General features: G+C 42.7%; 10 non-coding genes across 10 annotated transcripts; 3 read left to right on the forward strand and 7 right to left on the reverse strand.

Moving 5' to 3' along the window:
• Positions 1 to 486: 486 nt before the first annotated feature.
• On the forward strand, positions 487 to 626 carry LOC121434194. Its single transcript, XR_005972407.1, has one exon.
• A 775-nt stretch (positions 627 to 1,401) lies between these two features.
• Positions 1,402 to 1,474, forward strand: Trnar-ucg. The gene has a single exon. It is a non-coding gene; the product is annotated as a tRNA-Arg (tRNA).
• Positions 1,475 to 7,395: 5,921 nt separating this feature from the next.
• On the reverse strand, positions 7,396 to 7,477 carry Trnas-gcu. Its single transcript has one exon. It is a non-coding gene; the product is annotated as a tRNA-Ser (tRNA).
• A 1,790-nt stretch (positions 7,478 to 9,267) lies between these two features.
• Positions 9,268 to 9,339, reverse strand: Trnaq-uug. Its single transcript has one exon. It is a non-coding gene; the product is annotated as a tRNA-Gln (tRNA).
• A 550-nt stretch (positions 9,340 to 9,889) lies between these two features.
• Trnaq-uug lies at positions 9,890 to 9,961 on the reverse strand. Its single transcript has one exon. It is a non-coding gene; the product is annotated as a tRNA-Gln (tRNA).
• Positions 9,962 to 11,169: 1,208 nt separating this feature from the next.
• On the reverse strand, positions 11,170 to 11,251 carry Trnas-uga. Its single transcript has one exon. It is a non-coding gene; the product is annotated as a tRNA-Ser (tRNA).
• A 376-nt stretch (positions 11,252 to 11,627) lies between these two features.
• Positions 11,628 to 11,699, reverse strand: Trnam-cau. Its single transcript has one exon. It is a non-coding gene; the product is annotated as a tRNA-Met (tRNA).
• Positions 11,700 to 12,080: 381 nt separating this feature from the next.
• Trnag-gcc lies at positions 12,081 to 12,151 on the reverse strand. The gene has a single exon. It is a non-coding gene; the product is annotated as a tRNA-Gly (tRNA).
• Positions 12,152 to 21,684: 9,533 nt separating this feature from the next.
• Trnaw-cca lies at positions 21,685 to 21,756 on the reverse strand. The gene has a single exon. It is a non-coding gene; the product is annotated as a tRNA-Trp (tRNA).
• A 2,261-nt stretch (positions 21,757 to 24,017) lies between these two features.
• On the forward strand, positions 24,018 to 24,090 carry Trnar-ucg. The gene has a single exon. It is a non-coding gene; the product is annotated as a tRNA-Arg (tRNA).
• Positions 24,091 to 26,306: the final 2,216 nt, after the last annotated feature.

Here is a 26,306-nt window from a genome sequence, read left to right on the forward strand (position 1 = left end):
AAAGGGTTCTCTTTCTAGTAAATCATATTTATTCTGGTTATTTTGCCTCCTTACCCCTAAAATGGCTAAACAAAGGGGACCACAAGGGTAAGAACCAAAGAACAATTCAGTTTCTTTCATTACATGACGTATAAGGCCTTATTTGTCAAGTCTGACTGAGAAAACCACCTGTGCTGCCAACACTGCTCCTGTGTCTTTAATCGCCACATTCCTGATAAGTCTTTTGGGAAGCTATTGCTATTGTCTACGCTTATTTTTTAAGCTGTGAATTCACTGTCTTATATTCCTCTCCCAGGAAGGATTCCTTGTCTAAAATGTCAAATCCCGTCATAGAAATTTTAGTAAGAAAAAAATAGATTAAGTAGCATTTAGTCTAGGTAAGTATTTTCTTTTGATTGGCCTTGAACTGCTCCTTTTGCCTCTATCAACAGGGTTTACCATGCCTTTTAAAAATGACTCTACTGAATTAGAAAACCGAAGTTTAAAGACCTCTTTCCCCTTGGGCCGTGGGGGGATGGAAGTCTTATTTCTTCTCAGTGGGGGTGTAAAGATCAAAATCAGCCCTTGAGAATAACTGACAGAACCACCAAGCACCTGGTAACCTTGTTTTCTTGCCTCAGACATTAAAAAATAAATTATTTTTTTTTTAAAAAGGGGGACCACTTGGGAGGTGGTGGCACACGTCTTTAATCCCAACACTCAGGAGGCAGAAGCTGGTGGATCTCTGAGTTCCAAGGTCAGCCCCGTTTACGTAGCGAGTTCCAGGTCAGGGCCACACAGAGAAAAGCTGTCTCAAAATATTATTATTATTATTATTATTATTATTATTATTATTATTATTATTATTATTATGAGACTACTTTTCAAGCCATGAGAACAAAACCAATTGTTGAGTGCAGCCCCTAACCACCCACTAGTTCAGTGACTTGGGGGAAGTCCTCACCTAACACAGCGCGCAGTTTAAAGATTACAGCGAATATTACAATACAGGAAAAGACTGTCACAAAGATGCCAGTCTGAAGAAGGCTTTCTTGTCCTCTCTTGGTGACAGACACTCTTCTCTCCAGCTGAGGGAGGGTTCTAAAAGGAATCAGCAAAAGTGCCAGAAGGTGGAAAAGCAGCTTTGTCACCGGAGGGTCACACCCACGCACACGCAGGTAGAACTGCATGAACGGGGAAGCAGGGTCTGAGGACACGCAAACGACTTTTTTCTCCGTGAACCAGCCATGTTCTGTATTAATACCGAAGTAATTTAGTCTCAAAATTTCCTAAATCCGATCCTGTGGCCCCAAATAAAATCCGCGGCGTGGACCTAATTTCTTTTTATGCTGTACCTACCGCAAGAGCGGCGCTGGGAATTCCTTTTACTTCCTAAGTCTTAGAGACAGATTTCGGAGCAGCGACCACGTGGCCTAATGGATAAGGCGTCTGACTTCGGATCAGAAGATTGAGGGTTCGAATCCCTTCGTGGTTAATTGGAGGCCTTTTTTTCCCCTCCTTGTCTAGTGTTGTACAAATTAAATTGTAGCATCTGGTAAAAAAAAAAAAAAATACAAGTTGTGGTCTCATCACCCGCATTTTCTGGGTTTTTCCAAACTTTCTTCCTCCTGTCAAAGGATAGAGGAAGAACTTGTGTTAGGCCGTAAGCAGTGGTTCTCAACCTTCCTAAAGCTGTGACCATTTATTACAATTCCTCATGTTGTGGTGACGACCCTTGTGAAAGCGTTGTTCGAACACCCAAAGGGCTCGTCACCCACAGCTTGAGAATATCTTCAAAGAACTAGGCGCTGGAAGGACGAGAATGGAAACCGAAATGAGTCCTTCAGGTATCTTGGGCTGTCAGATTCTCCCAGGCTTAGACTGTGGGCCTCAGGGCCTCAATTTTCCTGGGTTAAATTATCCCAAATAATCCCCTCCCCTCCTTTTTTGTTGTCTCAAAGACAGGGTTTCAGGTAACACATCCTGGTCGTCTATCTCTATCAGGCATTCAGGCCTGTGGCATCATGCCTGGCAGAAATGGGAATTCTGATCCAAGACTAAAAAAACGTGCCTGAACCAAATTAGTCCCCATTTCCTTTCCTTTTCAATGCATAGACGGCAAAGGATACAGAAGGTAAAAGCCTGTCCCCGCCAGGAAGGATGACAGAGTAAAACAGTCTTGGACACCCTACGTCTTCAGTGGTCACTGCACACTAGAAATGGGTCACGAATTCAGAAATACAGTATTTACACCTTTGATAAACATGTGAGACTTGCCACTTTAAAGGGGGGGGGGTCAAAAAATATGCCCTGAAGCTTCAGAGATGAATGGAGATAAATGGAAACGGATGGGAAGCGAAGAACAGAAAGAAAGGGGAAAGAAGGGGAAAACTGGGAGGGAGAATGGAGTGGTATTTCAATAAATAAAGCTTCCCTGGTGAATCACAAAAGTAAAGCAGCCACACTGGTCAGCCTTAAAGAACAGCCAGCAATGACACACACCTTTAATCCCAGTAGCCACACTAGTTGCCACAGAAACCAGGCAGTGTTTCAATGACTTTAATCCCAGAACTAGAGAAGATTATAAAATGGGAGGAAACAGCTCTCACAGTCTCATTCTGAGGATTCCTGGAGGCAGAATCGCCGTTTCGAGCTGAGGTCGAGGTAAGAGCCAGTGGCTGGCTGCTTTGCTTTTCAGGTCTTCACGTTGAATCCCAGTTTCTCTCTGAGTTTTTATTACTCATGCTTCAGGGGAGAGAGGTAAGGAGAAGGGAGGGAGGGATCAGGATGGCAGGTATGCTATTATCAACTGATAGTACTACCCTAAACAGGAACACTAACAGCTAAAAGTCCTGAACCCAGACAGACCATCCCATACCTCCCACGCCTACTCTGCAGGGCCACCACTTCTTCCCCACCAACAGCTACAATCCTACTTTATTGTTTATTTAGATAAAAATGATAGGCTATCCAAGAATAGTTACTAAGACTATTGAGTCACTATGACATTTTGCCTTCTTCATTGTAATAAGCCAATAAATTCGAATTTGCCTAACTGACGGTATGTTTCTGTTGGTCTTTGGACAGAGACAACCAACAGTTTCATTATTATATATGGAATATATATTATATTTGATATATATATTGCGTTGATTATATTTTGAATATAATATATTAAGCATATATATTGAATACATATATATATATGAGGAAAATAATTAGATTAAGTGTTCACAAACATTCAGTAAAAGGTAGGAGAATGAGTAACTCAGTGGCCTGACACCTCCTTAGGACAGACAGGCCCTGGGTTCTGCCTGCAGCTCCATAGGCTCCTCCAACTACAGCCTTGCAAGAGAGTTGGAAACCGCTGCTCACAGGAACTAGCATGTGAATATGTATGAAGTTCATCCATAACTTCCAAAATGTGTACCGGCTGTCAGGTTTTTGAGGGCCCTGGTCTTCCGTCCCACTGTTCCCACAACCAACCAATACTTCAGCGCGGTCACCTGAGAGCGCTAGAGAGCCACCAAATCCTTATTCACAACCAACATTTTCGAACTTCTTTTCCTGGCCCGCTCTGCCTTGCACATGCTAAGCGAGCGCTCTTGAATGTTGGAACTAATGGTGAAGACGCGGCCGGTTGCCTTCCACGGAGCACTTACTGGGTCTTGGGGAAGGTTATTTCCTGATTTTCTGAGAAACCACCATACTGATGTCCAAAGAGGTTGTACCAGCTTGCACTCCCACCAGCAATGCAGAAGTGTTCCCTTTACCCCACAACTTATGTCATCAGTGTTTTTGATCTTGGCCATTCTTACAGGTGTAAGATGGAATCTCAGAGTTGTTTTGATTTGCATTTCTCTGATGACTAAGGATGTTGAACATTTCCTTAAGTGTCTTTCAACCATTTTAGATTCCTCTGTTGAGAGTTCTCTGTTTAGGTCTGTACTCCATTTTTTTTTTATTGAATTATGTGATATTTTGGTGTCCAATTTCTTGAGTTCTTTGTATATTTTGGAGATCAGATCTCTGATGTAAGGTTAGTGAAGATCTTTTCCAATTCTGTAGGCTGTTGTCTTGTCTTGTTGATAATGTCCTTTGCTTAACAGAAGCTTTTCAGTTTCAGGAGGTCCCATTTATTAATTGCTTCTCTCAGTGTCTGTGCTACTGGGGTTATATTTAGAAAGTGCTCTCCTGTGCCAATGCGTTCAAGTGTACTTCCCACTTTCTCTTCTATGAGGTTCAGTGTGGTTGGCTTTATGTTGAGGTCTGTGATCCACTTGGAGTTGAGTTTTGTGCATGGTGATAGATATGGATCTATTTTCAGTCTTTTACATGTTGACATCCAGTTATGCCAGCACCACTTGTTAAATGCGCTTTCTTTTTTCCATTTGATATTTTTTGTTTCCTTGTCAAAGATCAGGTGTTAGAAGATGTGTGGATTGGTATCCAGGTCTTCTATTCAGTTCCATTGGTCCTCCTTTCTGTTTTTATACCAATACCAGGCTATTTTCAGTACTGTAGTTCTGTAGTAGAGTTTGAAGTCAGGGATTGTGATGCCTCCAGAAGTTCTTTTATTGTACAGGATTGTTTTGGCTTTCCTGGGTTTTTTGCTTTTCCATATGAAGCTGAGTACCATTCTTCTGAGGTCTTTGAAGAATTTTCCTGGGATTTTGATGGGCATTGAGTTGAATCTGTAGATTGCTTGTGGTAAGATTGCCATTTTTACTATATTAATTCTGCCTACCCAAGAGCATGAAAGATCTTCCCACTTTCTGGTGTCTTCTTCAATGTCTTTCTTCAAAGATTTAAAGTTCTCGTCATTCACTTGCCCTCTGTCCTTTACAGTCAAATCACAGAAGCAGGCCCTTGAGTACGCTTTCCTTCCTTCGGGCGTCCTGTTGTCACTCTTGCTGGGGTTTTGTTCAGGGAGGAGGGCAGGGTTGGTTTGGTTTGGTTTGGTTTGGTTTGGTCTTGAACTCACAGAGATCCGCCTGCCTGCCTCTGCCACCCAAACTCCGGGATTAAAGGTGTGCTCCACCACCGCTGTGCCAACAGGGTATCTTTATTCTGTATTCTCACTTTCCTTATTCTAAAGAGTGAAACCTTATAAATAAAGTGAACTAAGCAGTGTGATTTCTATGTTCAAAAGGATGAATAACGTCACGGCTGGCTTGGGAATCACGGTGATCCACCTGCTTCAGTCTCCCCAATGCTGGGATTGTGAGTGGTGGTAGCTACTAAACCAGGCTCCAAAGGTCTTCTGAAAAAATATTTCTAATTTATAGTCTCTCCAAGAATGAAATTCACTTTGGGGCAGGTAAATGGGGAACTATTATACTCATTTTTATTTTTAGAAATAATCTGGGATCTGGGCATTTCTCTGGGTGGTAAAGCACTCATCCATCACTGAATGAAGCCCTGAGCTTGATGCCCAGCAATACCAAAAGAAGGAAACAGAAAAAAGTTATTCAGACATGGTTATTATGTATATTGCACGCATGTGCTGACACCATACGCACTCGGCAGTGTCCACTGTAACAGAAGACACTTCTGGTGTGTGTCTCCGTGATGGATCTTCAGGGCCCAAACTAAACCGAGTACTGAGTGTAAGATAATCAATTCTCTATTGAAAGGCTAACAGTGCTACTGTTGCCCTAGCTAGATTTGGTTCTTGCTTTAGGAATACAAACACAGACACAGAGTTGTAGAAAGCAAGGTTTATTGAAGATAAGAGCAGGTACAGCCCCAAAGGCACAAAGGGGTGGGGGGCGGGGGTGGGCCACAGGGCCTGAGGTCTTAGGTTTTACCTAACTTGTCCACTCTATTCTCTAAGTCACCCCTTCTTGAACAGGTTGAAATATCTTCCACGTTTGCTCAGAACTGATTTATACTTTCTCTCTCTCTCTCTCTCTCTCTCTCTCTCTCCCTCTCTCTCTCTCTCCCTCCCTCCCTCCCTCCCTCCCTCTTTCCTTCTTTATGTAGCCTGAGCTGGCCTAGAATGCCATATGTAGCCAAGGACGTCCTTGAACTTCTAATCCACCTTCTTCAACCCACCAAGTACTGGGATTACAGGCAGGCGCGACTGCACCTGTTTTTTTCTCTTTGATTTTTTTAAATCATGATGGAAAGCTCAGAAAACCAGAACAGTCCCCACATCTGTCTCACCACTCTCTAACAGGACAGCACAGTTAGGTACAATTAAAACCATCACTCAGGTATTACTGTAAATATGATTACACTCTGGAAATATTCCACCTAGAGATTTCAATTCCTTCAGTCCCTCCATTAACATGTGAACATACACACACACACACACACACACACACACACACACAAGCACGCAGATAGTATAAGCATTTATTGTATAAATATCTATTGCATGTTTGATATATGCAAAGTTTAAAGATAAAGAGAAATAAGTCAAGTCCCATTGTGCCTCCTTCTCCAGGTAAAGTTCAAGCAGAGGCCAGGATGTGACTGCTCGGATGTCCCCCAACACAGAACATCTCTGGGAAAAGGCACAGCATCCACTCTCTGCAGGATCCAGACTGCCCTCAGGTCACAACAGTCACCTCCTATGCACTCAATTACAATTAAAATCAATCGGGACAAACTTTATAAGCTGACTCCAAGCAACATATAACTGAAGGGGAGGGGGGTATTTCTACTCAATGCCCAGTTTTTGTGAGCCTCCAAGGTATTTGTGAAATACCTTGGGAACCTGCCCAGTCCAGTGGCTGCATTGGAACTTGTTGGAAAGACTCTACCCCAATGTCCGTTTCTGTAAAAGAGACAAATGACAAAGAGAAGAAAAATTTCAGAAACTGTCTTTATTAGTGACCCCATCAGTTTTGTGTTTCTATTATGGGTGGGAAATCTTTTGCTGTGAAAGCAGGAGAGTGGATGTTTTTCTGGGATGGTGTGCTAAAATCAATCTGTAAGTTGTAGGAAGATGGAAGGGAGAGACAGAGACTGGAATACCTAAAGCGATCTCCAGTTAAAATACATCATTTCTTTCTGTCGGAGGAAAGTCAAGGCAGAGGACTACCACTGGTCGGAGAGCAGAAACTACATCCTGGTAGAAGGAATGTCACGCCCAGAAACAGGAGGGGAAGGAAATCGTTTCTACCACTCCTAAAAAGCCAAGTCAGTCAGGAAACAGTGGAAGTGCGGGGCAGATGCGAGGGCGGATCCAAGGTGAGATAACTTTGTCACAAGCGTACCTGAAGTCTCAAAAATGCGAGTTTGAGCAAACAGAGACACACATGAAGGAAGTGGGAGAAGAGAGAGGTCCGGGAATCACGCTGTTCACAGTCAGTTTTGAAAGAGAAACTTGCAGATTTAAAATGGACATGGGTTCTTTATCACGCCGGGGATAAAACCACAAGCCCACACAACTGTGTGAGACCCGGTCGACGAGGATGGGATTCGAACCCACGCGTGCAGAGCACAATGGATTAGCAGTCCATCGCCTTAACCACTCGGCCACCTCGTCACACCTGCTGAGGTAGTGTGACAGCATGTTGTATCTTCTTCTATGATTTGATGTTTGGTTATTTTGGGGAAGGAAGTTGATATTGTTTCTTTGGTTTGAGTTTTGGGGGCGGGGGATCCATTAGTTTTATTTGGCCCTTTAATTAGACTGTTTCAATTTACTATCTCTGTCACTTCATCACGTGTCATTATTGAAACCAAAGCCTTTACTGTCCGTAAATGGCCCCCTTAGTTTGATAAAAGAAAAAGAAACAAACTTCTGGGAAGAAGTGGCTCTGAATACATCCACAGCAGGAGAAATGAATTAGTCAGACTATTTACGATGACTCTCGTTTAAAAACTCACATTGGATTTTGTCATTTCTATGTGTCCATGCATTGGGCCTGTTATGATGCAGCTCTCCTTGCTCCCAAGTAGGCTTTTAATATAAATAAATGCCTATCATATGATATAATACCTGACTCCGAGGAGTCCAGGTAGGGTATGTGTGAAGAACTGGGGAACTCAGGCAAAGATCACCAGGGACACATTTGCAGTCGGACGATTTGGACTTGCTGTTTAGCGGGTAGGAAGAGCACAGATCATGAGAAACCTTGGAAGACTCAGCAATACGGTGTAGTAAAGGGCTTTGTAGCGTTCGTGTGTGGAATTCATGATTTGGGGGAAAGCCTGAGCAAGGTGCTTCATTCTACATTGTTACTGCCAGGCAAAGAGTTCAGATGCCTAATCACTCAAGTTTTGTAACTGATACACTAAGAAAAGAAATTGTTTCATTTAAAAACAATGGTGTTTGTGTGTCTGAATATATGGGATGTAGAAGGTGAGAGGGGAAAGCTGTAAAAACAGTTATCTCCTTATGAAATGTCAGGAGATACCTGGTGACTGATCATCTATGCTCAGTCAATATATGAAAAGTTCTGCTATTGTTTGTCAGGTTTCTATCTCATCTCATCGAAATCAGAAATGCCAGTGTGGTGCAGAGATGCCGTTAAGTTGCAGAGGTTCAGAAGACAAACCTTAGGGCCTAATCCCGTGTGTCAGGCTAGGGCCAGACATCCAGGACCAGTTAACAGAGACACCTGAGAATATGTTTCTCTTTTTCTATAAGCAAAATCATTCTTAAAACAAACAAATAATAGATGTGTTAACATGACTTAATGCAGAATAAATGGAGATGGGACTTGGGCTTCCTTGACCCAAAAGGAAGAGCAAGGATCTAGGATCTGGGTTCCTGAAAAGACCAAGTGTGTGTCTGAGGGCACATCTATCTAAGCATACCAGGTATACTCCTGGTTTGGATGAAAATGAAAAGCACCGACACCAAAGCAGACAGACTCACTGAGACTTGAAGCCCAGGTGCTAGACAGTATAGACTGGGACCTTAGAGTTGGATAATGACTGAAAGCCCCGAAGAAACGGAGATACTGAAATGTGAACCGGAAACACTTGCAGCTAGGTGCATACATCCTGAAGGTGAACTAATGGATGATTCAAGAGACTAGGAATATGGGGCAAAGGGGGAGAAATAAGCCATGGACGGGACACATTTCAGAGTCTAGCGTAATAGCTACTATATCATATAATTCTTACTGACATATTGGAGAAGTTTGTTGCTACAATTTCTTTTTGCATTTGAAAATATACTTTGAAGAGGTTCCAATCAGATCCCTAATCACACATACACTTTACATAGGCCGGAAATGAGTGTAAGGGAGGGCTGATTCACCCACTGGAAGAAGTAGGCTGATCCACCTGTTCATGGAAGAAACTCAAAACGTATAAAAAAAAAAGAGGTCCCACCGAGATTTGAACTCGGATCGCTGGATTCAAAGTCCAGAGTGCTAACCATTACACCATGGGGCCCTACGTGTGATTTCTGCCCCTTAATAAACTACCTGAAGTATCTTTAAATACATTTTAGTTTCAAATGTTAAATAGAATTATTTATTTATACCAAGTTTACTCAGATAGAAAATGCACCAAATAACTCAGGTGTTCTATTTTGTAAGAAACAAATTTACGTATAAAATCTAATTAGGCCAAACAATACTGAGTTAGTCTTTTATATAGGAATTCAGTCAGCTCCGAGATAAGCAAAACGTATCCCTAATCCTCGGGTCTGCACACAATTTCGCCAGATTAGGGTAATCGTCGTTTCCAACCCAAAAAAAGAAAAAGAAGAAAAAGAGAGGCAAAGGAGACACGTGGATTCCTGGTTTATCTCAGATGTTGAGACAGAGTAGTTCTAGAAGCTTCTGATGTTGCAGACTGGGCAAGTTTTGCATACTGGATGAGTTTCTAGATGAGATGAAAAAGATGTCTAGATACTTTAATTTCCGGGAGTCGGGGGAGCGGCTCAGAATATGTTCATAACACATTAGTAATTTGTGAGAGCAGCGACAAAATTCACATGAGGTCCCACCGAGATTTGAACTCGGATCGCTGGATTCAAAGTCCAGAGTGCTAACCATTACACCATGGGGCCCACATAAACTCAGCCTCTTAGCAGAATTTAGACGGAGAATGAGGAGACTAAATTCATATTTTCATATTTTTATGATCTGGATTCGCAGCCTCTTTCTGTATTGCTGAATAATAACGTAAGTATAGCTGTTCCTTGAGAAATATGAGTTATGTGTTTGCCAGATGTGACATTTACTGCACTGGAATTTACAGAGAAAAAAGTGCCTGTACCTAGGAATATCTTGCCATAAACAGGCGTATGGAAAACGCAAGAAGAAAGGAGCTAAACATAACATGAGAAAAACTTTTTTGTAATTAGGGAGATAAAATGAGTTATTTTACGTATACATTTACTTCTTTGTCTCTATCCGCATTTCACAATTGAAGCACGATTAATAAAAATTCAAGAAAGTGAAATTGGGGTTCAACATGAAGATCCGAAAAGGAAAACAGCCGGTCACTGGCGCTTATCTCGACCTCAGCACGAAATGGCGATCCTGCCTCCAGGAATCTCAGAATGAGACTGTGTCTGGGAGTTTTTTCCTCCCGTTTTATAATCCTCTCTAGGGCTGGGATCAAAGGCGTGCACTGCCCGGTTTCTATGGCAAACTAGTGTGGCTACTGGGGATAAAGACGCTATCATAGCTGCCTGGTCGTTAAAGCGGCTAGCCAGTGTGATTATTTTACTTCCACGGTCCTCAGGCAAACGTTGTTTATTAAAATACAATTGAAATGCCCGTGCACACAATGAATCGATTGCTAACGTAATACTAATACATTTTATTATGTTTACTTTTCTGTACGACAGCAAGATTCTGTATGCATTAGAGATGCTGAGCGTTTTAAATAGCAATAGGTGTATTTTTTAAATCAAATTTTTAGCCAAAGACAGTCTTGAAAATTGTCTTGTATTTTGACTCAGAAATGTGTCCTTCTTAGAGGCAAACCAAACTGGAAATTTGTTTCAAATATTGATTTCAAAACTTTGAATATGCTCTGGAGTACAGCCGCAATATGCTGCGTGTGTCCAAGGTGTTAGACGATTCAAGTGGAAGTAGATTAGTACGCAGGAAGTTTGGGAATTGAAACTTTTTTTTTCTATTTCACTATCAATCCTGTCCTAGATTGCGTTTTGTTAAATTCAAAAGAAGACGATGGAATTGGAATAGAATTCTGTTTCAAACCTGTTAGTAATTCTTAATAATACCTGCCAAGAAGAAAACACAACTCCGTAGTCGGCAGGATTCGAACCTGCGCGGGGAGCCCCCAATGGATTTCAAGTCCATCGCCTTAACCACTCGGCCACGACTACAAAAGCCACAAAGAACCTAGGATATATTCCCATGAGAAGTACTTTTCTATTTTTATAAGTTCTTTGAATTTATATTCTGTTTCTACAATATAATAGCAGAGCTAAAAAAGTTGTCATCATGCTTAAAAACAAAGCGCTACAATTGAAGATTGGCACACAGGAATTGTACCCTTTTGATGGGGGACGTCTTCAGCACCATGCTGAGACTCAGGCCAAAGTGACCCCGAATCTAGGAAGCTGAGTGGCAGACTCTCACAGGCGCTGTAGGAAGTAGTTTAGTTATTTACAACATTACTCAAAAATCTATTCTACGATTCTGGGACACGCCTTGTTGAAGGTTTTTCGGAAACTTTACTTGCGTCTTTTCAAAAGGTTATAGCAGAGGATGGTTTCGATCCATCGACCTCTGGGTTATGGGCCCAGCACGCTTCCGCTGCGCCACTCTGCTCATGCACAGCATACTGTGCCTTTTGTGTCTTTATTCAAGACAAAAAGTTCAGAATACTAACTTTGGGTTGGTTTTGTCTTTTTTTTTTTTTTTTTAAATAATTTCTTCATTGTCAGACATAAAATGTAACTCCAAATCTCTACATGACTGCCCTGCCCAGTGCCCAATTCATCGGTTTAAGATTCTTCCCTATGAAAATCAGTCAGCTGAGCTCAGGAGATCGTTTAACAATTGTTTCCGGTTAGAAAACCAAAGGTACACCAAATGTCAAAATTTTAAGTATTAATCTTTCAAAATCTTTTATCTCGCTAAACTTCTCACCTTTAGCACACGCAATTACTGTTGTTACTTAGAATAAGGAATTTTCAAAAATTGCAGATGTGCATTGGCCGGGAATCGAACCCGGGCCTCCCGCGTGGCAGGCGAGAATTCTACCACTGAACCACCAATGCAACCATATATCTGGGACTTATTTTTTCTCCTTATAAATGTATTTTTGTAGCGTCTTACCCTCTGATACAGGGAAAAAGTAAAATCCCTAGTAAATCACTTCCCCAACAATTTTTAAAGAATTATTTAAAAATAGAGATTGTCGCTACTAAAAAAAAGTAGAGATTTTTATTACATGAAAAAAACACTCTGAAAGTCTATATAAAATGGAATTAAAGCCAGTCATTTCTGTGATCTCTGTGAATCTCATCCCATATCTACCCCATACTCCTGAGCCGCGGACCTTAACCCATCCCCGGTTAAGAGAGAGATAGAGACAAGCACACACAGAGCAGGGGAAGAGAGGCAGAGAAAGTCAGTTTATATGGGCCAGATATTGAGGAGTTTATCTGGATGGAGGCTCTCATAGGACGAAGGTGTGTGAGTAGCTGTGCCCATCGGAAGACATCCATGGGCTGAAACTTTTCTCTTCGAAATCATTCATTCGACTCTTGGATAGAAGCCTGTTACCGAACATGTTGAACAAAATATTTTTAAAACACCCCAAAGACTGCTTACAAAGCAGTCATTCGGAGCCTTCCACCGACACTCTAATGGGTATTTCAAGGGAGTCCTGGAACAAACAAACAATTAATTGCAACATCTTGGTTCCTGAGCAAATATCTGGAGAATGGAACGCTAGGTTGATGGCTGTGGGGAAATAAACTCATGTTAATAAGGAGAGTAAACCACTGGGATATTTTCAGTCCTCAACGTTCTCCAGCTCCCACAAAATATAGGAGGAAAAATAAAGATTACTAAAAAAAAATAAATGTGTGGAAAAACTAGTAGGTAGGTAATCTTATAGCTGTCTTACAATGAAGTTAAAATACTTGTAGTTGGATGTGTTGGGGGCAATCCTGTAATCCCATCACCTGGAAGGTGAAGGCAACAGGTCAGGAGTTTGCGGTAATGCTTACCTATCAAGAAGCCCCAGTTCACAACTGGCCTAAACTATATGTACAGACCCTACCTCAAATCCCCCATGATTAAAAGTGACTACCAAACTGGCAGGCTCTGAAATCACTAAATGAGCAAGTTTCTAGGAACGTCTGCGAGGGATTATCTAGATTAGGAAGACCTGCCCTAAAATGGAACCATTCCTTGGGTTGGGGTTCTGGACTGAGTAAGACGGAAAAGCAAACACAACACATGAATTCATCACTTTCTGCTCCCTTATCAGTCTTCGTCTGCCATCATGTCTCTTCACCAAGATGCAATCTCTGGTCTAGAATAAACCCTCCTCCCTGAAACCGATTTTTTTCTGGTGTTCTATCACAGCATTAAAAAAAAGTACACCTTGACTTTAAAACACACTCCTTCGCCTATTGAAAACTAAAGCCTGTTTTCTGGTCTGAATTTTGTTTGTTAGTTTGGGTTTGTTGCTGTTTGGTTCGGTTTGTGTTTTGAGTCATTGAATTGACTCACTAGGAGAATACATTAGGTAGAACCTAACATTTTCTTCCCAAACGTTGGAGTCATTAAGGCTGGTTAACACATCAGTGTCAGACGCGCTCAGTCAGAATGGGGAAAACCTAGTCGGAACAAAGCAGAAGCGCACCCACAACGAACGGAAAACTGATGAGTTGCTGTAAGGTAAAAATAAAACATTTACAGAAGCCATCAACCTCCACACCGGAAGTTTCAAGCCCGGGGACAAATGGCTGAGGGGCCATATTAAAGCTGACGCTGGCCTGGCTGCCAGGCTCTCCCTGCATCCCTCAGTCCCTACCTCGTGCAGGGCCCTCATAACTGGCACGCTCCGTCCTCTACCCTAAACTTCTCCAGCCCAGGGACTGGGCTGCCCATCCTCCCACTGCCCTTCCCTATATAATCCAACCATTTTGTTTACCTGTCCTCTTTGGGCCTCCTGACTCCTGCACCTGGTTCCCCTCTCTTGGTCAATTTCTTGGCCTAGGCTGTCCCTCTCCCCTCCCCTCTCCTCACTTGGCTCAGGGTCCCGTCCGTCCACTCTGGACTCTCTCGGATGTCTCTGCCTCTGGCTATGCTCTCCCTTCTATCTACAATAACTTATTCCTCCACCACACCCAGGGGCAGTCACGTCCTTTCCTTTTATTTCTTTTTCTCTTTTATTTTTTTCATTTGCAAACATGAGCTCCTTTTCTAGGATTTAGACCTCAACTACATCAGCAGAACAGAGCAGTAACATTGTTACCTGAAGCAACTAGGCTCTAGGGACGGATTTTTTTTTTATATATATTAAATATCAAAATCAGTTTTCTGGTGTTGAAAAATGAAAATGTCACCGAGTAGTGGTGGCACAGGCCTTTAATCCCAGAAGGAGGTAGATCTTTGAGTTTGAGGCCAGCCTGGTCTACAGAGTGTTCTGGGACAGCCAGGACCACACAGAGAAACCCTGTCTCAAAAATAGATGATAGATAGATAGATAGATAGATAGATAGATAGATAGATAGATAATAGATAGATAATGCCATTTCTTAGCTTGCAGGGGAATATATTAAACTAAAATGCTGGCTATGGTAGTCAATGCCTGTGAACCTGAGGCAAGAGATTCAGAGGTTTAAGTTCACTCTTCACCATACAGCAAGCTTAGGCCAGCTTGGGCTACATGACACCAGGGCTCAGCTGCCTTCCGACCTTTGACTCCCCACCCGAATCTTCATTAACCGTGGGTTATGTCACCCTAATCCTCAGGTCCTGAAGTTCTCCAGAGTGAGCTAGTGATGAGGAGTTCCACAGCACCCACAAGGATGTCCACACTGACCATACTTTAGTCAGGCTTCCTGGGGTCTCTTGGCATCATGGCCTCAACCTTGTCCTATCCAGCCCAGTTTCAGTAAGAATACTGCCAAGCCATGCCAGTTAGTGGGGACCCTTCCTAACGGTCTCTTCTCAGTACTTTGCCATCTTCGCCCTGCTCTCACCGAGCCCCTGTCTATAAACGCTCAGGAGCCTTGCGGTTTGGAGTCTAGGTCAGATGTGTGCGGCCGGCTCTTTCTCTCCCGCTCGCACTCGAATTCAGTCTTCCCTGACAGCTGTTTAAAGGTTAATCATGCATTTGTGTCTAAGGGCACACAAATGGACGGAATTAGGGTACAGGCAGTAGTGAACTGACTGATGGAGGCGCTGGAAGACTGCCCTCCGGTTCTCGGAAGCTCGTACAGCTTCAGTCACCCTTAACCACTGAGCTATCTCTCTGGACCCATCCTGACATTTTATCAAACGTCCAGAACAACTGCACCTTAACAAGATCAGAAGAAAGGACCATAGGTGGTGGGGGGAAATTTCGTCTAAGCTACAATAAAGCCTAATGAATTGCCCAAGTGGATTATTATTATTTTTATTATTATTAACTTGTTAATTTTTCGGTGCTCTTCTGCACTGTGCTGCAGTATACAACAGCAGCAACTGAAGCTCTCACTGCTACTTCGAATTAGAGAAACCTGCTTTTTCTGTAGTACCATTCCCTAAACATAAACCTTATCTAAACGGTAATCAGTGTATGGCTGCCAGCCTTCCCACCCACCCCCTCATTCTTAAATAGCTCCCATTTTTTATAGCACACACTTTCGTCCTCCCACATGTATGCCGCACATTTTGGCGCACACACTCTCTGGACTCCAGTGTCTGGTGGTCACACTGCCTGCCAGAGGCTGGCGTCACTCCTACAGCTCGGGGTTAGACCTGGGTGGAGCATGACCAGAGTCTATCCCAATCACCAGCTCACACTGGCTCTTCTCAACACCGAACAGCCAAAGCCCCAGATGGGATTCATTTTCCTAAGAAACTAGCACAGGATATCTGCTGGTCATTTTCTAACATAATTCATATTTTCTATAGATCTGAAAAATATAGGTGACAATTCACACACACAAAAAAAAAAGCAAATAAAATACTGCTTAATCTTCTACCAACAGGTAGATGCTGTTAGTATTAGCTGGACTCATTAGCTATTCACACAGAACACACTGTGTAAAATAACAACTTCACACATCTTTCAAGTTTCTTTGTCTGCTTTTCTTTTGTTTACTTGGCTTTTGTTGTTGCTGGTTCTGTTTTGTGACAGGTTTTTGCTATAGCCATGGCTGCTCTGAAACTCACTATGTGGACAGATCTGAATGGCCAAGCCCTCACAGAGATCTGCCTGCCTCTGCTTCATGTACCACCACACTCAGCCAGTCTCAGCGCTTGCTTGCTTTTTTTTTTTTTTAAGATTGGATATTTATTTGGTGGGTTATGGAAGGGAAGGGGAAAGGGGAGAGGGAGGGAGAGGGATGCAGAGAGACAGAGAGAAAGGGGGCATGGAAAGGGGAGAACTGGGGAGAAAGGAGAGAGGCAGAAGCTGCCTCTTCAGAAAAGAGACAAGAGACAGAAAGCCATTCTCGGTGTCTTAAACACGTTTCGTTAACTATTCCTGGGTATCTCTGCAACGGCTACCGAACATTTGGCAGTGTTAGAGAAGTTTAGACTGATCCTCTCGTTAGTGTACTGCACTGACATCTGTTTATTTTCATGACTCTGAGTAATCCTAAACTAGCTTTTATGTATCAGCTCAAAATGACTCTCAAGGGGCCCAAACAATGGGTGATGGTCCCCAGGAAGCCCTTTCCCAAGGAAGTCTCATCCTCAACCTGCACACTGACAATTCCCAAGAGCTGATCAGAATCCTAGAATAGCTTCACCCCCTTCTAATGCCTGCCTGAAAAAGAACAGCTGTGGACTCGGAAAGACGACAGGTTCTTCCAAGAGGCACCTAAAGCTAAGGCATCTTTCCCCTTGCTGGTGGAAAGCGATATTTTGTTACATGACACGAAGAAATGTCTACTCGCCCCACAGAGGGAACAGATGATAAACCAAGAGATAGATATCACCCAAATCCGACTTAGCGAACCCATGAATTTTATCAGAGTTACTTACAAGAAAAAAAAAAAAAACAGGGATGAAGATTTACTCACAGGAGCAGAATCACTCAGACAGCCATAACCACCAAAGCTAGCGTGGATGACGGCTCGTAAAAGCTGGAAGCCTGGAGGTTCACTGCACACGCCACAGTCTGCTCAGCAGGTTTGGGAGGGTCTTTTCCTGAAAGCCCAGCTCATTGCTGCTTCCAGGCAGTTCTGCCGTCTCTCTCCCTGCTCGGCTCACAGCTTATATATGCTTGGGGAGGGAGGAGGATGGAGAATCTGGTCAGTTTCAGGGTCTCCCATGAAACTATTTAAAGTTGTTTACTTCCTGAGTTAAGGAGATTCTCCACAGGATGGGATACACTGCCTCCCAGTAAAACTTTTCTGTTGTCTCACCTCCCGGTTAACAGTCACGCGTCCTAATGAGCTTCTCTCCAAGACAGAAGATTTTGTTTGTTTGTTTGTTTGTATGTTTGTTTTTGTTTTTCCCTGTAGCTTTGGAGATAGCCCTTGTAGACCAGGATGGTCTCGAACTCATAGACATCCACCTGCCTCTGGAAGGCTTTAATCTAGAAAGACATTGCTACACAACAGAAAATAGGAAGTTAACAACAACTTCTCCCCTCGTACTGACATTTTTTAAGATAGGGTTTCTTTCTGTATTCCAAGCTGGCCTGGAACTCACCATAACTCAGAATAGCCTCAAACTCAAGGGTATTTACTGCCTCGACCTCTTGCAGCCCAGCTTGCAATACATATTTCTCACTAAAATATATTTTGGCAATATGAGTTCAGTCCTAGGGTTTTTTTGGTTTTTAGGATTTTTGTTTGGTTTTGTTTGTTTTTTGTTTTATGAAATTTGAATTTTATTGACAAATAGCATTTTATCTTTGATCTTCAAAAAACTGTGACTTTGAACGGCACCCACCAAATACAAAGACTATTGTGGTATTGTGTGGGTCATCTAGTGTACATTTCCAGGTATTTCGTTTTCTAGAAATCTGTTTCTCTTATTGTCTTAGTTGTAGAACTCTAAAGTACAGAAAATGCTTCACTGTTTAAATAATCCTTCTCCATAGGAATGTAAATGAATTGTGTCAGGAGAAATGTGATTATTCTCTTGTAGGTGATGGGCCTATCTACTCACAATTTTTCCTACTCTCCTGGTTTTATCTTGGTGTGTGTGTGTGTGTGTGTGTGTGTGTGTGTGTATGCACATGTTAGTTCTCCTTTTAATTGGCTGTGATGGTGTAATTATTGAATGAAACAAAATGTAAGTTCATGCTGGGTGGTTGGAGCCCACTCCTTTAATGCAAACACTCAGGAGACAGAGGCAGGCGAATCTCTGTGAGTTCAATGCCAGCCTGGTCTACTACAGATCTAGTTCCAAGACAGCCAGGGCATCACAAAGAAACCCGGTCATGAAAAAAAAAAAAAAAAAGCAAGTTCATCTTATTGTGGGACCCTCACCCCTATTCTCAAAGGGATGAGAAGAAATTTCCTAGCAGAATGTTTTAAAATTAAAAACCCAGAGTAACCTCATGTTTCCAGAAAGATAGTGGCCTTCCCTTCCCCCTCCCATCTGGGAAATTTCAAAGCACAAGGATGCCTGATCATCTGGTGATAAAGATGACAGGGTGGCCTTGCTCTGAAAACATAGAACAAGCTGATTTATAAGGATGGGAAAGAGCAAAAGACCTTGCACCCATGCCAAAGCAGCTCTGAAAGCTTGCTTGTAGTTTTACCTTTAAAAAACTAACCCCGCAGAGGGACGTTAACTTCTCTCTCTACCTCACTGTTACGGGATATTGGAGATGGAAGTTCCAAGCTAGCTTGTACTTGCAATAAAAAGAAACCTTGCTTTTTGCAGTCTGTCTTCTCTGGTTCCTGGTGGCTTCTCTGAGGGTTATTATCTGGGCACGACACTTATATTTGTAAGAAAGCCATGATTGTGGATAGTGTTACAGGTCTTTCATCTCAGCACTGAAGGCAGAGGCACTCCTGTAAATTCAAAGCTAGCTAGAACGAGAAACTGGTGGACGAGGCATTGGCTGGTGACTCAATTCAGATTCCCCTTAGAGTCTTGTTATTTTTGTGCACAGATTTTGCTTGACAATAAATGGTAAAGTATTCATCGACCATCCATTTTCAATGTATCTCCCATCTCCTTCCCTAGCTCCTTCAAAATGATGAAGCACCTTCTGTCTACCGCATGCTTTGCTAGGCACTGAGGCGACAGCCGTTGCACACACTGACTTTTCCACTACTCACCAGTGGAGACCGTTCAGGAAGTGAAGGCCTGACAAGAGTAAAAAGAAAGGCTTCCTTCAGAGAACCGATACGTTTTGGTTGAGCCATGAAAAGTGAGTATCTAAATCAAGCAGTGAAAGGCAGAGAATACCTTTTCAGAACACCTGTCAGAGACCACAGGCACAAAAGTCCTGTGGAGAGAAAGCACAAAATGCACTTTGGGACCTGAAAGGCCAGTGTGACAAGGGTGCTAACAGGCACAGGTGTCCTCCAGAATAAGATTTATAATGATAAATTTATTATAACCAACATAATTAGAGGTCAAGTGCATGTCTGTAATCCCAACACATTGGAAACTGAGGAAGAAGGATTTCAGACCAGCTTCAGCTACATGCTCAAAAAGCATAATACAAGCATAACATTAAAATACCGTAGTGGCTCCACAAATGCGCACAGTGTTGATTTGTCTCATAAAAACAATCTTGATTTTAAAATCAAGCATAATAAAGACACTGATCTAATTGAGCAGAAGGAAAAAAATGGGAAGATAAGTGGATAGATTCATGTCGGTGTCCTTCTGACTTACACATCAGACAGGCAGCTAGGTAGTTTTCAAATGCATGATTTATAGTTCACACAAAAAGGGGGGGAACAATTTATAGTACATGGATCTATAACCTAACAAGCCAGCCCTAAGTGGTACCACTGATAATTGGAGGTAGAGCTCACCCACGGACAGCAGGTGATGGACCAGTCTGACTACATCCTAAGGATGGAAGCCATTTTGCTATAAGGTCAGAACAAGTTTGTTTCTGTTTGCTGCAAAGTTCAAGTTGATGATGCATTAACCTGTTTCTGGAATTTAGCATGCTCCCCATCCTATGGAGTTTGACTCACACTTTGAATATGCCCTGATAAGATGTTCTGCCAAATAATTTTAAAAATGTTCCTCCAATGGCCAGGTGGTGGTGGTGCACACCTTTAATCCCAGCATTTGGAAGAAAGAGGCAGGCAGATCTCTGTGAGTTTGAGCCCGGCCTTGTCTATAATAGCTAGTTGCAGGACAGCTAGGGCTGTTACACAGAGAAACCCTGTCTTGAAGAAAAAAAAAAAAAAAAGAGAGAGAGAGAGACAAAACAAAACAAAAAAATGTTCAGCCAAATTTCTCTGGAAATTTCTCAATCCCTAGTCTTGCAGGGTTTTTGTTTTTTGTTTTTGTTTTTGACTATATAAACCCTGCCTCCTCCTATGTTCAATGATATTTTTTCAAGCCCTGGTTTAGGGAGATAGCTCTGTCTGACAGAAAATAAAGCTTGCTTAATTTTTGACCAAAGAATTTTGGTAATAATCTTTATTCTTTGGTGGGGTTAATATACGTAAAGGTAAAACAAAGCTGATTGCAAGTCCAATAACCCAGGGCACAGCCAGCCACCACATCCACTGGTGGGAGGGGCAGTGAATGGATGCTGGTTCTGCAGTATCCTTAGGAGCGATGGTTCTTGAAAGCGGCAGAGACTAACCGGATCAACCAGGGTGCCGAGATCCAGGTGCGCGGTCTGGTGTTGCTAGTACTTGAGTCTCGAGTTGAGACACGCTGGCGACCAGCTCCTGGAGCCTGGGTTTTTATAGCTCCTCAGAGTTGTCTTAGTTAGGGTTTCTATTGCCTTGAGGAAATACCATGCCCAAAAATCAAGTTGGGGATGAAAGGTTTATTTACACTGCTACATTGTGGTCCATCATTGAAGGAAGTCAAGACAGGAGCTCAAAGAGGGCAGAAAGCTGGAGGCAGGAGCTGATGATGCAGAGAGGTCATGAAGGGTATTGCTTACTGGCTCACTCCTCATGGCTTTTATAGACACCCCCAGGACCACTTGCCCAGGGAGGGAACCACCCACAAGGGGCTAAGCCTTCCCGCATCAATCACTCATTAAGAAAATGCCCTGCAGTCAGATCTTAAGGAAGCATTTTTCCAGTTGAAGGTCCCTCCTTTCAGATTACTCTATCTTGTGTCAAATTCCATATTAGCCAGCACACAGGTTTATCCCATCCTTGCTGATTTTTGGTCCTCACTCCTGAATACTGCTGCAGCCAGCTCCCAGACCTTTGCTGGTTGGTTTCTCAGGCGCTGTCTTCTGCGGTTAGCTGGGTCTGATGTCAGGAGTGCTCCATCTTGTGAACCACCACATTTGATTTTATTTGTTCTAAGTGTTCTCTACAAATCCTTGAGAGAGTATCAAAAGGTTGGAATTCCACAACCCAAGAGAAAAGACACATCAGACACTGTCTGCACAGTCCTCAAGCTACATACATCCTACAAGGGGTCATTAGAATCTTCTTAAACCCACCCTGACCAAAACACTTGACCCCGACGTGATTTGAACACGCAACCTTCTGATCTGGAGTCAGACGCGCTACCGTTGCGCCACGAGGTCACAGTCTCAGAACGCTTTCTGGCTAATTTAAGGACACTAACAGACTTCTCACCTGTGCTAAAATAGTTTACTGTTATTTTGAAGTTTGATCTACTGTGGTCCTCACAGTGCAGTTTCATTACGGTTTTTCCTGACAGAGTAAGGAATTCCCCTGCTTTAACCGTAACTCCCAAACGCGCTTGCTTCTTACACACGGTTTTCTCATTTGGTTTCTGTTTTTTAGAAGAAAAAAAAAAAAAGTTGTATGGAGCTTAGATTAGCAGCAAACAGGACCAAGAAACATCTCTTCCTCCCCTAGACCAGTGCGGCCAAGCTTTGCCATGCGCCACGCGAACCAGCCCCTGGAGGGCCACAAAGTAGTGTCCCCCAAAGCCTCGCCTCCGGGTCACAGTTCACCGACTTCCCGGCACTCGTAAAGACTCCACGGCTCGCTCAGTTCACATCAATAACCCCCAAGCAAATCAGCCTTGCCGAGATAGTCCTCAGTTCTGTGGGTCTCAGAAATTCCTCCCAGGATCAGCAGCAGCACGGATCTATTATTGCTGTTGTTCCTGGGGTAGGGGGAGGGAGTCCTGAATTTTTGCACAGAAGCCAAGGACTGTATTCTGAAGCAAAGCGACCGGCTACTTGAGTTTGAGTGCCCAAGAGCCTTTTACTACGAGTTTTAAGACAAGATCTTGCCTTGACTTTTTCTGCCTCGGTCTACCAAATGCTGGGTTTACATGCCAGAACCTTCCTGCAGCTGGGAATTAATTAAAAAAAAAAAATTCCTGTTGCTGAATCTGAAAATGAATCAAAAGTATATGTTTTAATCAAACCTCCGGATGAGCTGCAGAGAAAACTTTGAGAGTCCCCAGTTGTTTTGATAGTATGGGTGTGTATTCTTTGAGCTCTTTATTTCTTCTCTGTTTTTCATTTGCTTGTTTTGGGGAGGGTCTTGAGTGGTCCGGCCTTGCCTCAAGCTTCCCAAGTACCTGGAAATGACTTTCAAACTCCCGGTCCTCTCCCTGCAGCTGCAGTGTTGGGACTCTAGGCCTGTACCATCATGACAAGGCTAATATTCTCTTGAAAAGCAAGACAAATCTGAACAATCCCTTTGTTCCTTATTCTCAAATAACCTCTACACGCCAACTGCTCTTAGTTGCTTTTAGTTGAGGACAAGCAGCTCTGACGGGTGGGTCACGGTAACAGCTCCTACAGTTTGACTCATTCACTTTGTTCTTGCTCCTTGGCCCGTTAAAATCTTCAAAGCAGATCCCTGAGGTCAGATTTGAGACTTGATCTTCTCGCCCCACAAGCTGGAATAAGTCTTAGAAAGAGTAGCCGGTAAAATCAGGCTGGAAACATACTGTTAAGAAGATAAACTTCCAGTTTGAGGCCGGTCTGGGGCCACCTAGTGAATTCCAGGGTATCCCAATCCACAGTGTGAGACCCTATGGGGAGGAAGGAAAGGAAGAAGAGAGACAGGTAGAGGTGAAGAGAGAGAGTCAAAACGGCTGGCGTTCTAGGATGGATAAAGACAAAATATTAGTCCTCTAGAGCTGCCATAATGAATACTGCAGGGTGCAATATTTAAGCAAAAGAATTTCTTTTTGTTTATTTGCTTCGTTTTTGCTTTGTTAACTGTGATGGTATACGTGTGTGTGTAAATATATGTATGTATGTATGTATGTATATACACACACGTCAAAACAGGAATTTCTTCTCTCATAGTTTGAGAGACTACAAGGCAAAGATCAAGAATTTCTTCCTAAGGATTCTTTCTCGTGTTCCAATCTCAGTTGAGCCTTCTCAGGCCTGACAGGTCGATGTTGCTCCTCCATCAACCGTCCAGATTAAAAGATTTCTGGTCTCCACTCCTAAATCTCTTCTATACTATCCGAATTTATGTCTGAGATCTGTTTGCGTGGGGTCTGTGGAGAGCACAAGGTGAATTCTGTACCCGGAATTATGGCACGGTAGCGGCGGCTCCAGGGTCTGTACAGCAGTGATTCCCCTCCTTCAACTCCCACTTAAAGCCCTAGAGCTCACGATGGCCTAGGCAACTTGCTTCCGATCGAACGATTAAACAACAACAAAAACTGTTGTCGATGACTGAATCACCAAATTTCTATCTTCAAAGATTTCTGGTTGAAACTCCATGATAGTAAATTTAAACTTATTTCACCAATAAATTTGTAATAACATCGCTAACAATGAATGAGTCATGAAGAGAACAGTTTTTTTTTAAATAACAAATGAGCAAGAACCCCTCCGTGTGGGACCACGTGGCCTAATGGATAAGGCGTCTGACTTCGGATCAGAAGATTGAGGGTTCGAATCCCTTCGTGGTTGGTCGGCATCCTTTTTACATCTTATTTTCGACCTTAAATATTAAGCCACCTGACAACCGCCTTCTGCCACAGCTATTTACTACTGGTTTAACACAGAAAAGACCAAAAGCATTAAACTGAATCTAGTCACCCAAAACTAAGAGATACAGATTTTTCAGTTTAAAGACAGTAAAAAAATAAAAGCTGCCTCAAGAGAAAACGGAGCCTAATCCCTAAGGTGAGATATTCGAACATACAATTTAATTGAGTTTGATTCTCAGAAAACTTTTTTTGTTGTTTTTCGACACAGGGTTTCTCTGTGTATTCCTAGTTGTCCTGGAACTTACTTCTGAGGACTAGGCTCGCTTCAAACTTAGAGATCCACCTGCTTCTGCCTCTCCAGTGCTGGGATTAAAGAGAAACGTCTGTATGAGAGCAAAACAACAAAACAGAATTCTGGGGAACTTCGCTACCCCCCCCCCCCCAAAAGAACACTGAAGTTGCCATTATAGTCAAACAATGAACCAACTAGCTAGCATGACTGTAATCCCAGCACTCAGGAGATGGAGACAGGAGCATCATTACACGTTTGATGACCGCATGGTCAATACAAGCAGTTTCAGCCAAGTTAGGATTACTGAGTGAAACATGATCTCAGAGGAAGATAGAAATAGAAAAGAGAGAGAGAGAGAGAAGGAAGGAGGGAGAGAGGAGAGAGACGGATATTTTAGAGAAATTTTAAAAAGAACAGAATATTATTAGATACTACTAAAGAATTGCTACATTGTCTTCCATTGGACAAGGACACAGTAGTTTTTATCAATATATATACTCGTGTGATTCATGTTTGTATATTTATATATTTGATCATATGTGCCCTAGTTAATTTAATGCTATTCAATTTTTTAAAAGTAGATGAAACTAGTAAACAGTTACAGGTTGACTCTAGGTGATGATGAATTACAGACAAATCCCTCTTTTCATCTTCTTTATATGTTGAAAAACATCATAATAAAAATTGTGATTGAGTGTGGTAACCCACAACTGTAATCCCAGCCCTCAGGTTGAAGCAGAAAGATTCGAAATTGGAAGCCAGCCTGGGCTACAGAGCAAGATTCTGTCTCGGGTTTTTGTTTTTGTTTTCTGCTTAAACTAAAAAGAAAAAGGAAAAAAGTTTTTGTTACTCACAAAAAGAGCCTGAAGGATGACACCTGGCTGCCAACAGACAGAGCAAAGATCAGGGTAAAGAAATCTTTGCTGTGTGAGAAGGGACAAATTTCTAGTCTCAAAAAGTGGTCTGGGGAGGATCAGAAAATCCTAGGTGGGGCTAAAAGTCACAGCCTCCCAGGCTTCTTTCCCATCAATTCTAGACGGAATGGCAATCAGGCATGTATTTTTCCCTGCAAGCTGAAATAGCCCTGTGGATATAGTCTACCTTCCATAATAACTCCAGGGTGAGTCCTCATTGCTACCCCCTCCCCCAAAAGCAATGCTTCATCTCGGCAAAGCTTTCTTCCACCGCTGCCGTGTTCCATGAGGTTTAAGTCTAGAACACAATGTTATTGCCTCTGATTCAGCTCAGCCTTACACATCACTCAGATCTGAGTTTAAGGATGATTCAGTATTTATCAAAGTCACATACAAGACTCAGAGCTTACCCAAAAAATTAAAATGTATAGTTGGAACCTGTCTTCATGTACCTTGGGGTGTAGAGTGACTCTGGGGAACACAAGACCTTTGTAGCTGGGATCTAGTGTGTTTCTCAGTTACTAGAGCACAATGCATGATTCATTTTACTTTCCTAATTACATTTATTTATTTGGGGGTGGGAGGCATGTGCGGATCATGTGGAAGTCAGAGGACAACTTTCAGGCAGGAGTTGGTTCCCTTCTTCTACCATGTGGATCCCAGGGCCTGCACCTGCTGAGCCATCTCCCTGCCCCTCACACCCGTTTCATTTTCATCCCTTACTTTCGTATGTTTACACTAAAAGGTCTTGAAAGAAGTGGCTCTAATTTCAGATTCCTTTGAGACAGGGCATCGCTATGTAGCTGAGGCTGACCTCTAACTTTGTGAAGCCAAGACCAGTCCCCAATCAGTGACCATCTTACCTTTGCCTCCTAGGTGGCTGGGGTTATAGGCACGCTCACCACACCTGGGAGGATGGCGCTTTTGGAGGTAGGAGGTGTTTCTTTAGGGAACGTGTGTAGACAAGCAGGGAGGGATAACTGGGGCACC

This window comes from Microtus oregoni, unplaced genomic scaffold (assembly GCF_018167655.1).
Source record: "Microtus oregoni isolate MIOR12 unplaced genomic scaffold, Mior012 000042F_ref0000377, whole genome shotgun sequence".
NCBI classification, from domain to species: Eukaryota; Metazoa; Chordata; class Mammalia; order Rodentia; family Cricetidae; genus Microtus; species Microtus oregoni.